This window comes from Eptesicus fuscus, chromosome 13, assembly GCF_027574615.1.
Source record: "Eptesicus fuscus isolate TK198812 chromosome 13, DD_ASM_mEF_20220401, whole genome shotgun sequence".
NCBI classification, from domain to species: Eukaryota; Metazoa; Chordata; class Mammalia; order Chiroptera; family Vespertilionidae; genus Eptesicus; species Eptesicus fuscus.
Window position 1 is genome coordinate 14,528,578 of NC_072485.1, and position 16,391 is coordinate 14,544,968.

General features: G+C 39.4%; 1 non-coding gene across 1 annotated transcript; it reads left to right on the forward strand.

Annotated features, from left to right (window-relative positions):
* The first annotated feature begins 8,227 nt into the window (after positions 1 to 8,227).
* On the forward strand, positions 8,228 to 8,329 carry LOC114229173 (small nucleolar RNA U13). Its single transcript, XR_003615262.1, has one exon. It is a non-coding gene; the product is annotated as a small nucleolar RNA U13 (small nucleolar RNA).
* The last annotated feature ends 8,062 nt before the right edge of the window (positions 8,330 to 16,391 follow it).

The following is a 16,391-nucleotide window of genomic DNA, read 5'->3' on the forward strand; positions in this document are numbered from 1 at the left end:
TGTGCCCTCAAAGTCATAGGGTGCCAAGTTGCCTCTGCAAAATCCACTGCAAAGAGCCAAAAACAGTTGGAGTAGGCAGACACAGCCCAGGTTTTGCCATTCCCGGAACAGACCTTCTATTATGTGTCTTAATTATTGTGGTTCTAAGTACGATTTTGTTTGATTAAAAAGACTTCCAGTTGATTTTCACACATTTTTGAAAAAAATCACTAATTTAACATTTCTTTATTACTTGAAATAGAAGTATACAACATGTACTATTTTGTATCTGATTTCTGGTACTCAGCATATTTTTTAGATTGATCCATGTGATTGTGTGTGTCAACCCCTCATGTTTTTATTGCTGAGTAGTATAACATGTGCAAATATACCAAAATGTATCCATTTACCTGTTTGATGATATTAGGTTTGTTCTAGTTTGGGATTATTAAATCTGTTATGAAAGTTTGTGTACAAGTCTGTTACTATCTGTTTTTATTTCTATTGGATAATTAAATACCTGAAATGGAAATGGTGAGTTACATGGTAAGCTTAGATTTAAACTTACAAGTAGCTACTAAACTTTTTTTTTTCCTAATTTGTACCCTTTTACATTCCCACCATCAATGTATAAAAGTTCCAGATATTTTACATTTTCATTCACATTTGTTACTGTTAGTTTTAAAAATTTTAGTCACTCTAACATGTGTAGTGGCATCAGATTATAGTTTTAATCAGATTTCCCTGATAACTAATAATGTTGAATTCATTTTCATGTGCTTAAGAACCATTTGCATATTCTTTTATGAAGTATCTGTTCAAATCCTTTCCCTATTTTATTTTTTTCTTACTTTTATTAAGATGTAAAACTTCTTTATACATTCTGTTTATGTCTTATATAAAATACTAGAGGCCCAGTGCACGAAATGTGTGCATGGGGTGAGGGGGAATGTTTCCCTCAGCCTAGCCTGCACCTCTCCAATCTAGGATCCCTCTCACAATCCAGGACTGCTGGCTCCCAACCACTCACCTGCCTGCCTGCATGATTGCCCCTAACTGCTCCTACCTGACAGCCTGATCACTCCCTAACCACTCCCCTGCTGGCCTGAACGACGCCTAACTGCTTCCCTGCTGGCCCGATTGCCCCTAACTGCCCTCCCCTGCCATCCTGGTCATCCTTAACTGCCCTCCCCTGCAGGCCTGGTAACCCCTAACTGCCCTCCCCTGGTCGCCCCTAACTGCCCTCCCCTGCCGACCTGGTCATCCCCAACTGTCTTCCCCTGAAGGCCTGATCTCCCCCTAACTGCTCTCCCCTGAAGGCCTGGTCCTTCCCAACTGCCCTCCCCTGCAGGCCTGGTCTCCTCCAACTGCCCTCCTCTGCCAGCCTTATCACCCCTAACTGCCCTCCCCTGCTGGCCTGATTACCCACAACTGCCCTCCCCTATTGGCCATCTTGTGGTGGCCATATTGTGTCCACATGGGGGCAGTCATCTTGTGTGTTGGAGTGATGATCAATTTGCATATTACTCTTTTATTAGATAGGATATAGTAAATGTTTCCCTCAATCTGTGGCTTGCCTTTTCATTTTCTTAAATTTGTCTTTCAGATAACAAAAGTATCTTTATTTTTACTAAGTCCAATTTTTCATTTTTTCTTTTTATGCTTTGTGTATGTTGTGTCCTCTCTAAGAAATCTACTTCTACCCAAAGGTTGTAAAACTTTCTGTTATTTAAGAGAGGGGAGTTCTATAGGCTTAGTTTCATATATAGCACTATAATTCTTTTTTATTTTTTTAATCCTCACCCAAGGATATTTTTCCTTGATTTTTAGAGAGAGTGAAGAGAAAGGGAAAGACAGTGAGAAATATTGATATGAGAGAAATACATCAATTGCTTGCTTCCTGCATGAGCCTCGACCAGGGCCCAGGCCAGGGAGGAGCCTGCAACCGAGGTACATGCCCTTGACCGAAATCAAACTAGGGATCCTTCGGTCCACAGGTCGATGCTCTATCCACTGAGCCAACCTGGCTAGGGCATAATTCATTTTGATTTAACTTATCTGAATGGCATGAGATAAGAATCAAGGTTCACTTTTTTAATGGAGACAAACAGCTATTCTGGCAGTTTTTTGTTTTTTTTTCCATAAGGCTATTAAGCTTTCCTCCATGGAATTACCATGGTCCTTTGATAGGAAATCAACATAGATGCGGAGTGCATTTCTGAACCTCACTATTCTGTTCCATTGACTTTTATGTCCATACTTAGACAAAACCACACTGTCTTGATTTCTGTAGCTTCTGTTAGTTGGAAGTCCTCCAACTTTGCTCTTTGTTAAAATTGTTTTAAATACTCCAGGTCCTCTGCATTTCTGAATAAACTTTGAAATCCATTTGTTAATTTCTGTCACACAAAAATACTCAGCTGCAATTTTTATTGGGATTGAATTGTACGTATAGATTAATTTAGGGTAGTTTATATTTTTAAAATATTGAGACTTCTAATCCAGGAACATGTATCTCTCTATCTTGACCTCATATAAAAGTGAATTATGAACTATATCTGCCTATTTTCCATATGAAAGAATTCACACAGGATTGATACTTTTCATTCCTCAAATATTTAGTAGAATGGAGCAGTGAGAACCATATTGGCTGGACATTTTTTTTGTGGGAAGATATTTTAGTAAAAAATCAATTTTTATAATAGATATAAAAGCTATTAAAGTTTTTAACTTCTTCTTGAGTCTATTTTGCTAATTTACTTCTTTTAATGAATTATCCATTTTACCTAAGTTGTCAATTTATTGTCATAACTTTACTCATAATATATTCTTATGCTAATGTTTATAAGATCTATAGTGACAGTTCCTGTTCTGTTTTTTATATTGATAATTTGTGGAGTCTTTCATTCTTTACCATACTAGCTATAGATTTATCAACTTTATTGATTTTCTGTATTACCTATCATCTCTTTATTTTTTGGTCTACTTTGTCTGATATTAATATAGCCACTCTTGGTTTCTTTTTATAGTATTTGCATGGTATAGTTTTTTTCAATCCTTTTACTTTTATAGTATCCTTATCTTTATATTTAAAATATGCTTGCTGTAGACAGCCTAAAATTGCCTCTCCTTTTTTATATACTCTGACATTCTCTGCCCTTTCATTGGAGTGTCTTTATGAAGGCAAGTGTGGCTCTAATTTGCTCCAAATAGAGTAGAACAAGGTATACTCATGAAGTCAAGAATTTGGCTTAACAATATTTACACAAAAGGATGCATACTTTGTAAATCGACACATTGTATATAAGTATTTATATAATCTTATATTATACTAGAGGCCCGGTGCACAAAATTCGTGCATGGAGTGGGGAGTGTCCCTCAGCTCAGCCTGCACCCTCTCCAATCTGGGACCCCTTGAGGGATGTCCGACTGCCCGTTTAGGCCAGATCCCAGACACGGGATCAGGCCTAAACAGGCAGTCGGACATCCTTCTCACAATTCAGGACTGCTGGCTCCCAACTGCTCGCCTGCCTGCCTTCAAAATCAGATGCATGTTGGTATTCAGACAATTTCTGTCAATAACGCCGGCTTCTTTCAGCTGCAGAGCTACCTTGTATCAATAGTGGATGTTTAGACATAGTCCCACCTCCCTGCTGTCAGGTGAATGAGAGTCCTGGCTGTCAGGTGGCAGAGAGCTGTCTGACCAACAGCTGATTCTCTAGGGGTGGGACTTCCTTCTCCCTGCTGTCAGATGGCTGTCAGGCCACTGAGAGCTGTCTGACCAATGGCTGATTCTGGCTGATTCTGTCAGGGTGGGACTTCCTCCTCCCTGCTGTCAGTCTGGGCCAGCACAAACTGGGACACAGCAGCATCAAGTCCCCATGCGTCAAAAGACCCAGAGTCAACTCCCCGCCCACTTGCGTGTGCCCCCTGGACGCAACATCCACCCTCATGGAGGGGCTGACAGGCCCAGACACTTCCAGAGGCTGCGGAGCAGTGAGGCTGGATCCACCGCCAGAGTAGGCGGATCCCAACTCTCCCCTTGGTCCCCGTGAACCCTGACTGGGCCCATAGGCCCAAACACTCCAGCCTCACTGCTCAGCCCCAGACACTCCAGAGGCGGCAGAGCAGCGAGGCATGATCTGCTACCAGAGTGGGCGGATCCCAAGTGACCCCTGGCCTGCAGACAGGCCCAAACACTCCAGCAGCAGCAGAGGAGTGGTGAGGCTGGATCTGCCCCCAGAATGAGCGGATCCCAACTCTCTGCTTGGTCTCCGGGACCCCTGGCCGGGCCTACAGGCCCAAACACTCCAGTGGTGGGGCTGAGGGGACTGGGCACTGCCATCTTGTGGCTATGGGTGCTGCCATTTTTATCATGGAGTGACAGTTAATTTTCATATTACTCTTTTATTAGATAGGATAATAAAAGTGTAATATGCTAATTTGATTGGACGTCCTTCCAGATGACCTTCTGGACAAAGCTGGGGTTGTGAGGGAAGCCCGGGTCCTGGGTGGTGGAGGAAAGATGGTGCTGGCAGCTGGGGGAAGGAAAGCCTACTCTTATATGACTTTCATGCATCGGGCCTCTAGTCTTAATATAAATTAAGATAGTGCCTGCTAAAATGTAGCTAGCAAGAACCATCACAAATTATACATTTCATAAAATCACCAATCAGTTTTTTCTAACCCTACAATTCATTGGTTACACATTGTATCTAGTCTTTCTTCAACAATTACAATGGCATTGTTTTAAAATAAAGAATCACATTGATGCCCTAGTCCAATAGCTCAATTGGTTAGAACATAGTCTCAACATGTCAAGGTTGTGGGTTCAATCCCCAGTCAGGGCACATATAAGAATCAACTCATAAGTGCATAAATAAGTGGAACAACAAATCTCTCTCTCTCTCTCTCTCTCTCTCTCCCCCCCTTCTTCCCTCTGTAAAATAAATAAACAAATAAATAATAAAAAATAATAATCACATTGAAGATATTATATGAAGTCTTCTGGTATTTAGATGCTTGGGTGAATGATCTATTGTGGCAAACAAATCTTGCCAGTGTCATTTATGGAATAAACCATTTTTCACATTAATTTTCCTCAACTTCTTATTTATACACTAAAATTTGTTTCTGAGTTCTTTATGACATTCCAGAGATCTTTGTGTCCAGCTTTGTTCTGGTACCCCAATATTTCAATTAGTATAGCTTTGTAATGTCTTTTGATATTAAGAAGGAAAGACTTTCATTAGGGTTTTATTGTTGTTGTTTTTACAAATTGGCTTTGGGTATTTTTATCTTACTACTTCTCCAGAAGGAGTTTAAACTCTTTTTCTTTCTGCATAGAAAAAAAAATGTCATTGAGCATTGAAATTTTTATTGAAGTAACATTAAAATACTAAATATAAAAATAAATAAACAAAATACTAAATGCATTGTTAGAATTGACATCTTTTAAATGTTACTTTTTTTCAAATATTCAAGTCATCTTTTATATCACTTGTCAATATTGTGTTGTTTTACTTCTCTAGTTCTAAGTCCCTTCTTACTATATTGTACGTGTGTTCATTATGCTCTATTTCTATATACCAGTGGTTCACTTCTGGTATACAGAAAAGCTATTGGTTCACATATATTTATTTTATATCATAAATACCATAACTCTTATTTATTGAAAAACTTCTTTATGAACCTTATTTGTTCAATATATATTGAACATTCTTCTGTGCCAGACACTATGGGTTCTCGCCCATGTCACTATATTCTTATTTATCACTACATTTTTTCCTGCATATTTGTAAACCAAGTGTTTTTAAAATAAGCTTTAAATTTTTCTACCAATGTCCAGTCTCTTAGGGCTCCTAGACTGGCCCTTTTGGGCTTATCACGGGTCATTTTCTCCCATATGCCCTCTGATCCACCTACTCAGACAGGCATTGTGATTCTCTCATGATCTAATTATGCATTTCTGCATGCCTGCGGTACTCTTTTCTATTTGATTACTGGAGAATTCCTATTCATTATTTAATGAGCAACTCAAATGCCACTTCCTATCTACAGCTATCCCTGACCACACGCTCTGACACAATTTCTCTCTCATCAGTATATATGTACCTCTATTACAACACAGGTCATGTCATATTATTTTAATTTTTTTCATGCCTCTGTCTCCCTTTCTGAGGCTGTGGCTTCCTTCTTACTCATTTTTGTATCCTCTGCAGTCAATATATTTTTATAAAATAAATAAATGGGAGAATTAATCAATTTATTATTTCTGCAACTTAAGTAAAAATTAGTGACTTATTGTTCATGGAACCTACCGTTCTTTCCTAATTAGAATTGTGGCATTCTCTTACTTACATTCACTTGAGGCTACTGACAATTCTCTATGATTGCTAAAAGATTATTATTCATAGTTCTAAGATCACCTCTAAAGCAAAGTGTCTGGAGCTAGAATTTAAGTTATTTTAGATAAGAGTTGTAAGTGACTCCTAATCTTCTCCCCTCCCGATCTCTGGCTTAAGTGTCTTATTTATCATGTCAAAGTTTCCCTTTTTAAACAAGAAGACGATCCTACTTGCTGTAAAATGGAAGGAAAGTGGGAGTTCATATAAATTAATTCAAGTATTTACTCAGGCTATATTTATTCAAGTGTAGTTCAAAAAAATTATAGTATGGTTGAGGCAATGGCAGAGTGTGACAATAGCTAAACCAAAGGTAGAGGCGGTGCCATGGTAGAACAGAGGAGGAACAGATTTACAGGGGGAAAAATAAAAAGGATTTCTTGGAGGAGACAGATTAGGCTTACGTTTGTAAGATGAGGAAAGAGTGTAGCCCATCTGAACTGCAATTTTAATCTTAAAATATATTCCATTAACAAGGATTTTATTGTCTAACTAGAGGCCCGGTGCACAAAATTCATGCACGGGGAGGGGTGTCCCTCAGCCCAGCCTGCACCCTCTCCAATCTGGGACCCCTTGAGGGATGTCCGACCACCCATTTAGGCCCGATCTGGAAGGTTGTCCAGAAGGACATCTGGAAGGATGTCCGGTCTAATTAACATATTATGCTTTTATTATTATAGATAGATTACATGGTAGTCAAATGACATTTCAGGAAAAAATGGATGATGGTCTTCCAATATTTTCTGTTTCAGTCAATAACACCTCTAACCACCCAGTTGCCCATCTTAAAATTTATTCTTGACATTCCCCTTTCCCTTACCACCAGTCTATAGTCAATCATGAAGACCTGTTCATTCCAACTTCTGAATAGCCCTCAAATCTGCCTATTTTTCATGACACCCATTGCCACCTCTTTCTCCTGAACTGCTGACACAGCTGCCTAACCAACCTCCCCACAACCACTCCTGCTGACTCCAAACCACTTCCCACACTGAAACCAGAGTTGTCTTTCATAAACAGCAAACCATGTCCTGCCTTGATTTAAAACTTCAGTGGCTTCCTGCCACCCTTAAAATGAGTCCCTAATCCATGGTTTACAAGGGTCTGCACAATCTGGTCCTTACTTATCTCCCATGGGCCATCCACAGTAGGCCATTTTTTTTTTTCTTTATAGGTCTCTTCTGTCTTTGTTTTCTTTTTTGTAGGTGAACATAATTATTTAAATACTAGAGGCCCGGTGCATGAAATTTGTGTGTGGGGGGGTGTCCCTCAGCCCAGCCTGCACCCTCTCCAATCTGGTAGGATTGGGCCTAAACAGGCAGTCAGACATCTCTCTCACAATCTGGTAGGATCGGGCCTAAACGGGCAGTCAGACATCCCTCTCACAATCCAGGACTGCTAACTCCCAACTGCTCGCCTGCCTGCCTTCCTGATTGCCCCTAACCGCATCTGCCTGCCAGCCTGATCACCCCCTAACCACTCCCCTGCCAGCCTGATTGATGCCTAACTGCTCCCCTGCCAGCCTGTTTACCCCTAACTGCCCTCCCCTGCAGGCTTGATCACCCCCAACTGCCCTCCCTTGCAAACCTGGTCCCTCCCAACTGCCCTCCTCTGCTGGTCATCTTGTGGAGGCTATCTTGTGTCCACATGGGGGCAGCCATCTTTGACCACATGGGGGCAGCCATCTTGTGTGTTGGAGTGATGGCCAATTTGCATATTACTCTTTTATTAGATAGGATGCTAATTGTTTGGGAGTCAGTGAGAAATAGTGGAAAGAATCTATGATTTACACTCAAAAACCTAGATTCATATCAAAGTTCTGCCACTTAAATGTGTGTGACCTCATCCTTATAGCTCATCAGTGTGATGATTGGGTGTTCAGGTTCTCATGTGAGATGTGCCTCCCTCAAAACTTGTTGTAACATTGACATGATACCCGACTGATGTTGGGGGGAAAAATGTGTGTGACCTTGGACAAATTACTTAGCCTTTATGACCTCCTGTTTCTCATCTGTAAAATGGGGTTAATAATCATCCCTACATAACCCATTGTTATAAAGATTAAATGAGATAATGTATGTGAAAAGAGTTCTGTAAACTATAACACATGCAAATAAATGTTAGTAATAATATCATCAACTATTAAGAAAGTATGTCATCAGCTAAATAAATACAGCATTGCTTTGAACATTAAAGAGTCAGTATGAACTAATCTGGAAATGGACCAACTTCACATACAGAAAAAAAATTTAATGAATTATCTTCATAATACAGTTCAAAAGGGATAAGGTAAGACAAGGCAATGGAAGAATTGAACCAAACTACTAAACATTTAAGGAGCTAACAGCAAGAAAGTTTGATAATTTACGTATAAAGAAACTGGTATGACATTTTCTTTCTTAATTTTCTATGTTATGACTTATTTGCATAGAACATATTACTGATATTTATTAAGTATTTGTGAGTATTTTAATACTATCTGTCAGTGTTTGGCGCAAATTATTGTATTCCTTTAAATGGGCTATTTCAAAAGGATTGCTGTATTTCTCTGATTTAATAATAGTCATGAACTATTTTTCTCTAAAGAACTATATCCCCAAGTTAATAATGAAATTCGGTGAGGAAAAATAGGATTTATTCCATGGAAATTAATTTTATAGCTTAAAAAGAAAACAAATGCATTTACTTCATTAAACAAGAGGCGGGTGTACTTGAAACACCTTTTCTCTGTGTGACAGGAACACCCAGCCTATTGAAGTGATGAGGCAGCATTTAGCTCTCTGCGCCGCTCCTCTTCCTCTTTTACGTTCTCTCTGCCTTTACCGGTAAAGGGCAGCTGGAACTTGACCGTGTTCCTGTCCCTTCCCCTGGCGCAGAAGGCTTTCCAACCGCATGCAGGAGTGCCTCCACTGCCATCTAGTGCATTTATAAAGGGATTCATCGGTTTAGTCAGAGAGCTGGTTTATTTTTAGTTCCAAGTGTCGGATGGCGGGAAAATTTATTTATTAAACAATAAATAAGCTGTAACCAGTTTGGCTCAGTGGATAGAGTGTCGGTCTGCTGACTGAAAGGTCCCAGGTTCGATTCTGGTCAAGGGCATGTACCTTTGTTGCGGGCACATCCCTAGTAGGGGGTGTGCAGGAGGCAGCTAATCAATGTTTCTCTCTCATCGATGTTTCTAACTCTCTATCCTTCTCCCTTCCTCTCTGTAAAAAATCAATAAAATATATTTAAAAAAAACAATAAATAAATTCAGTAATGTTGCAGCAAGCTAAATCTTATTGAAACAGTTTTAAAATGTGTTACATTCATTAGTAAGAGGTGCTGAGTCACAGACATATTATAGGCTGATGAGCTAGGTATTTCAGGGAAAGCTGCAGGAAAGCAGACATCGGAGACTGTGAAACGCAGCTAGATCCCTTACGCTTGTGAAAGAAGATGGTTACGAAGTTCAGGGGAAGAGCGCCGCTGAAGGCCAAGAGGAATCCATTTGAATTGCAGATACACACTTGCCGATTCCGTTTCTCTAGAGACAATAGCTCTGAAATACATCTTTTTCAGGACCTCCCCACTCAGCAAAATTATGACATCTGCCAACAAGGAGAGCCAGCCTGTCTGCTCTTCCAGTCCTCCAGCTTCTGAGAGCCCCTCCCAGACAAGGCTCAGGCACCCCATGCTCTGCTAGAAGTTAGTGTCTCCACAGCCTTTACTACAAATGTTTCACTGTGTTGTTTTGACATTGCATGTTAACTATACTTGAAAAATAGTTTTTTGATGTTTTAAAAGGTTACCTATCACTACCATCAACAGGGTCTTTTGCCTTTTTATCAGAGACACTTGAGAACTCTATAAAGATTCAGTGGATTTCAGGTTGAAGACTGATGACAGAGGATGGGGTTGGTATCCTTCAATTTCCTAAATTTGTCCACATGAGCATTAAAAAACATGCTGTCATTCATATAGTTGCTCAATTAAGAAATCTGGGAGTCATCTTTGATATTTTCTTCTCCCTGTTGTCTCCACCACTCATCTGACACAATATACCACACATGGGTGTGTGCACACACATGTACATACACAAAAATCCAAATAATATCTAAATATTGTGGATTCTAACTTCTAAAAGTCTCTTAAGTCCATCCACTTTTCTCTATTACAACTAACATCACACTAGTGTAAGTTACTGTCATCATTTACCCAACTAACTTATCTACCTACTTCCAATATTCATTTGGCAGCTAGAATGATCTTTTTAAAAATGTAAATAAATTCAGCCCAGCCGGTGTGGTTCAGTGGTTGAGCATTGACCCATGCACCAAGAGGTCCCTGGTTCAATTCCTGCTCAGGGCACATGCCTGGGTTGCAGATTTGATCCCCAGTAGGGAGCATGCAGGAGGCAGCTGATCAATATTAATGCATCAATGTTTCTCTCTCTGCTTTCCTTTCTCTCTAAAATCAATAAAAATTTATTTTTTAAAAAATAAATAAATTCAGTAATGTTGCAGTCCTGCTTGATATTCTTGAATGATTTTCTTTTGATTTTAAAATAAATTCCAGACATTTAACATAACCTTGAAGCCCCTGAAGCTGGCCACACCCCCTTCAGGTTGGGGGTCCCCACTGGAGTGCCTGGCCAGCCTGGGTGAGGGGCTGATGGCTGTTTGCAGGCTGGCCACAGCCCCTTCAGGGTGGGGGGTCCCACTGGGGTGCCTGGCCAGCCTGGGTGAGGGACTAATGGCTGTTTGCAGGCTGGCCACACACCCTGGCAACCCAAGCTCCCAGCCCCTCTTTTTTTTCTTCTTCTTTTTTTTGTTTTTCAGCACCTCCTTGAGCAGAGGCCAGGGCCCACTGGAAGCAGGTATCTGGGATTTATTTATCTTCTATAACTGAAACTTTGTAGCCTTGAGTGGAGGCCAAGGCCGGCCAGGGCAGATGGGAAGCTTGGCTTCCTCCATCACAGGAGGTAACCCAAGCCTCCTGCTCGCTCCAGCTCCGTGGCCGCCGCTATCTTTGTTGGGTTAATTTGCATACTCACTCCTGATTGGCTTGTGGGTGTAGCATAGTGATGGTCAATTTGCATGTTTCTCTTTTATTTGTGTAGATAATTTGTATGATTTGTTATTTAATACCTATCTCTAAGCTCCAATTTTAAATTCCATAAAGTCATGTGACTGTTTTGTTTTTTAATATATTTTTATTGATTTCAGAGAGGAAGAGAGAGGGAGAGAGATAGAGAGAGAGAGAATAATTGATCAGCTGCCTCCTGCACACCCCCTACTGGGGAAAGGGCCCACAACCCAGGAATGTGCCCTGACAGGAATTGAACCATGACCTCCTGGTTCATAGTTCAATGCTTAATCACTGAGCCATACCAGCTGGGTCCAAGTCTGTCTTGTTCAGTTTTATACCCAGGCCAAAATAGGCAATTAATAAAATTTTGTTGACTAAATTGATGAATTGATTTAGACACCTATTATTTTTTCTGTGTGTGGTTTTATATATGCTCCCTGATTGACTGAAAGCTCCTCAAAGACAGTCATCACATTTATAATGAGACCTTATGTTGGAGATGGTTGTAGAGATGATTCAGACATAACCTTAAATCTAGTAGTGATAGAACATGCAAACAGTTTCATACTTGAAATGCTATAATGCACAATATGAGCACAATTCTTTGGAAACTCAGAGGAGGAAGGGGTTAAGTCAGTTTGGCTGAATCTGGGAAGACAAGTCAGGGAAGATGAAATTGAAGTTGAAGTTTTGTAGGACAGAGTTCACAAGTAACAAGTAAGGGGAGAGTAATCAAGGAAGCGAGGTCAGAGAAGTGAGAAAGATGCAATGGTTTTAATGTAAGGAAAGGAGGGATTGTTATTATTCACCAGAACCTCTGTCACAGGTATTAAATACACAGGAAACATTGACTTAACATGTGTGATTTGACTTTTGAAGAATGGTAAGAGATGTGGAAATAACAGTATATATGGTATCTTGCTTGGTGAAGTCAGAATAAGCCACTAAACAGATTAACTTTCTCCCATTTTTAATATTCAACAACATTGGAAATTGTATTTGATACTCCTTCAAGGAAACACCAATAGGAATGTCATTTCTGGGGCTCTCTACATGTTTGGTCAAATCAGCTTACATTTGAAACCCCTCTGATAAAGGGTTCTAAGTTCCAGCTGAAGGTTTACTCACAAAATTAAACTTAAATTTTCCCTTAAAGAGCACAATTCTCTATAAATTGCTTCACATTAAGACTAAGGAATTTCCTGTTTCTGGTCTGAGAGAATGATAGGGTGACATTATCTTAACTCAATGCTGACACTTGTAAACAAATCCCCAATCACTCTCCTTTGAAAATCAAGACATGTGCCTTAACAACATCTTCTATTGATCTTTGGCATGCTTTCATCCAAGAATGATAAATATCAGATTTCTCTGCTTTTGACTATTATTTCCTATTAAACATAAAATAGAGATGTAGCCAATTAATTATCACTTCAGAAAATCTTGCCTCACCCTAACTCTCTTTGATGCTGAGCATTAAGTTTTAGGAAGCCAATCCCTCGGTGTTTTCTCAATTTTTAGAGAATTGAAAAAGTAAACAGAGGAAGTCAAGATATCTGTATTTCTAAAAGAAAAGAAATGTTTCATACTACTTGTGAAATCTCAATTGTCTAAATAACACACAGGAAAAACAGAAGAAGGGAACGTGTTTACACAAAGGTTCTCTCTCTACGAGTAGGGGAGGATCAGGAATAGATGAGGATAGAAGTTTGATGCTTTGCTCATGTAATGATTTTAATTAGACAAAAAAATAATAATTGAAAGCCTCAATTATGGGTATCTTAGATAAATAACTTTCCTAGTAAGACTCACCATTCTTTTGTATGGTTGGGTTCATGCTTCAAAGTTTCCTGATAATATTACTATTTCATTATAGAAAGCATCGTATATATGATACTGAAAACTAGACTGTTACATTCATGATTTATTTATGTCTATGTTTGAGAATTATATTTCTGTGCTTAAGAACCTTAGGGTAGGAATCATCCTTCCTGCTCTGACATTGAAGTGCACTGCCTTTCAACAGAGTGTGTCTTCTTTACATCATTGAATGGATCTCAAAGGAAAGTTTGGGGAAGGCTGGAGCCCACAGATTGGGTTGAGTGTCGCAGTCAGGGGTTCTAGGCCCAGCTCCACCCCAGCTGTCCGTGGGACTTAGAACCAGCCCCTTGAGACATGGAGGCTGGGCCTTGGAGGAGGGATGGTTCCAAGGCTCCTTCCAGCCTTGACTACAGGGCAATGCTTCCAATATTTGGGCTAGAAAATACTTTTATATTCAAGATTTTTCCTTTTGCTGGAACCCATGACTAAAGTGAAGCAACACTTTCATGATTTAAGAAGCTATTCAGTTGTCATAAAAAAGTAATTTTGTTTCTTCCAAACCTCCGGATTAATATGGAGATTTTTCTGCTGAGTCTTATTTTAAAAAGGCATTATGCACATCCAAACTGACATAGCCATAAGGAATTGTAGAAATTTTTAATATCTGTGGATGGGAATGGGACTAAAATTTCCATATTTAAAACTGCCAGATGACTTTTAAATGGGTAACATTAAATCACTGTCAGAAATGTTAAATTTTCTCATCTGTATACAATTGTTTCTCAGTAGAGGAAAGCTGCAATCTTAGGCTAAATGGCCGTTTTTCACTTTGTCCCCAAGCTTACTACCAAATGCAAGGGAATAAAATTAAATAACTTCTTAAATGTGTGTGTGTGTGTGTGTGTGTGTGTGTGTGAGAGAGAGAGAGAGAGAGAGAGAGAGAGAGAGAGAGAGAGAAGAGAAAGAGAAAGAGTTAAGAAAATATATCTGAAAGGCATATTTTAAAAATAATTTTCCCCAAAACTACAGGGTATACACACTATAACAGCTGATAGCTCAATGTTGAAAATTAAATGTATTTTAATAAACACTGCCTTGATAATTATACAAAGTATGTATACATTTTTTGAGATACCCTATATATGTTTTTTTAATGACACATATAAGGATGATATTTGAAATGAGGAGCCCAAAACAAATAATCTTTTGTTCAAAGGTCTTCCAGTTGTCTTGCATTTCTTGTGTATTTATAATGTAGCAGTTAGAAATCCAAATATCAGGATTAATTTTGTTTTCATCCAATAACATGAGAATAAGTGAGAAATTCATAATCCTGATTTAGTCTTCTTAGGCCAAATATATATATAATAAAAAGTCAGTTGGAACATTATGATAAAATCAGAAACTTTCTCATTTTGATTCAGAATATAATGTTCTGTGAAAAAGATGCAGGACTTGGGGGAGAGGGTATAGTATTTCTCCAAGAACTGTAGAGTAATCTGTAAAACAAACCAGTTGCTACTTAGTCTCTTATATTTTTTATTACTATTATTTTCTCCAACAGTTAAAGTACAGTCCTTAGCACATATTAAGTCTAAGTATTCCATGAATGAAGGCTTGCCAAAAGCTATAAATAACCAAGGTTAATTAATAATAACTAGTCAGTCTAAATAGATTCTAATTTATACCCAGCTAGAGAGAGTGGTAATTATTGCAAGAGAGACAAAGGTAGGTAAGGAGGAAGGGAGGGACAAAGGAAGGGGAGGGAGGGTGGGAGGGACAAAGGAAGGGGAGGGAGGGTGGGAGGGACAAAGGAAGGGGAGGGAGGGTGGGAGGGACAAAGAAAGGAGAGAGAGGGTGGGAGGGGAGAGAGGGTGGGGATACAGAATTTTTGGACTGGAACCTGGATTCTTTGTCCCCCAGATTCGAAGAATGAATCCACGGACAGAGAGTAGTATAACAAAGCTGGAGATTTATTGAAGAACAAGTACAGACTCCCACATGGAGAGAGGGAAAGAGTCCCACAGAATGGACTCCCACATGGGGAGGGGGAAAGGGTCCCACTGAGTTCCTTTTCCCTATGGCTTATAAAGGCTGCAGATCCTGGTGCCTTGACATCCCCTCTGATTGGTCACTATTCCCTTAGACTGGTTACTATAGTAACTCCTGGGCTCAAAGGTTGAACCTCACAGACAGGTGAGTTTCTCCCCCCTCACTGGCCTTCCTTAATGTTTTCCTATTCTCTTTGGATGAAGGGCTTCCTTCCCTTTATTTTGTAAATATAGACCTTTTGCTGTTCCCAGCTCCCTCGTTCTATGGAAATGTACCTGTTGCAGCTTTTCAGCTCCCCTATTCTATGGAAATGTACCTTCTGCTGCTCTGCAGCCCTGTGCTTCCTCCACGGTCCCCTTAATTTCCAAAATTTCTAAAATTTCCTAAAACCTGTCTTTTTCACCCCCCAAAATTCCTGTTTCAGTAGGAGGGAAAATAGCTTCATTTAACCTGGGAAAAATAAACTAGCGTCTCTGCTTTTAGGTTCAGAAAGGAGACTGGAATTAAGGGAAATGAGTGTTTATTGAACATCTATCATGTGCTAGATACTCTTCTAGGTTTGGGGAATTTTTAATTTTTAACCTATAGCTCTATTTATCTTCTTTCTGATGTAAGTATGCCTTAAAAACTAGATATCAAAGAGAATAAAAAATAATTATTTAAGTTAATATAAGAGCCTACAGAAGTCTTATCACTTAGTATGACTGAGTTCTCAAAGTCATGTACACTTCCTAGAGATACTTGACACCAAAGTAAACTGTAGTTATTTCATTTTATTTTTTAATTACAGTTGTCATTCAATATTATTTTATATTCGTTTCATGTATACAGCATAGTGGTCAGACAATTATATAATTTACAAAGTGATCTCTCCAAGAACTCAAGTGCCCACCTAGCATTCTTTAACGGTATTTAAACTTTAAAATAAAGGTTGTGGGGGGAAAGCACACTCAAGCAATGGTAACTTTAAAATGTACTCTATCGAACTACAATAAAGAGGTGGGTGGCCACCGTTTCCTTCTCCCTCCTCCTCCCTGGCCACCGCCTGGCAACACCAGTCTAAGG